This window comes from Tupaia chinensis, unplaced genomic scaffold, assembly GCF_000334495.1.
Source record: "Tupaia chinensis unplaced genomic scaffold, TupChi_1.0 Scaffold144070_1, whole genome shotgun sequence".
Lineage (NCBI taxonomy): Eukaryota > Metazoa > Chordata > Mammalia > Scandentia > Tupaiidae > Tupaia > Tupaia belangeri.
In genome coordinates this window covers 21,714-22,077 of record NW_006203923.1, presented here as the reverse complement: position 1 = coordinate 22,077, position 364 = coordinate 21,714, and positions in this window count along the sequence as shown.

The following is a 364-nucleotide window of genomic DNA, read 5'->3' as shown; positions in this document are numbered from 1 at the left end:
TTGTTTTTTTTTTTTTTTTTATGGCTGAGTGGTATTCCATGGAGTACATGTGCCACACTTTTTCAATCCATTCATCCGTTTTTGGACATTTGGGTTGATTCTATGTCTTAGCAATAGTAAGTAAGGCTGCAATGATTATAGATGTGCAAGCGCTTTTCTGACTGAAAGTGCTCTCCTGTCCTTTGGGTAGATACCCAAGAGTGGAATTGCTGGATCATATCGTAGTTCTATTTGAAGGTCTTTGAGGAACCTCCATATTGTTCTCCACAATGGCTGGACCAATTTACATTCCCACCAACAATGTAGGAGTGTTCCCCTTTTACCATATCCCTTCCAGCTTATTGTTATTTTACACACCAGATAT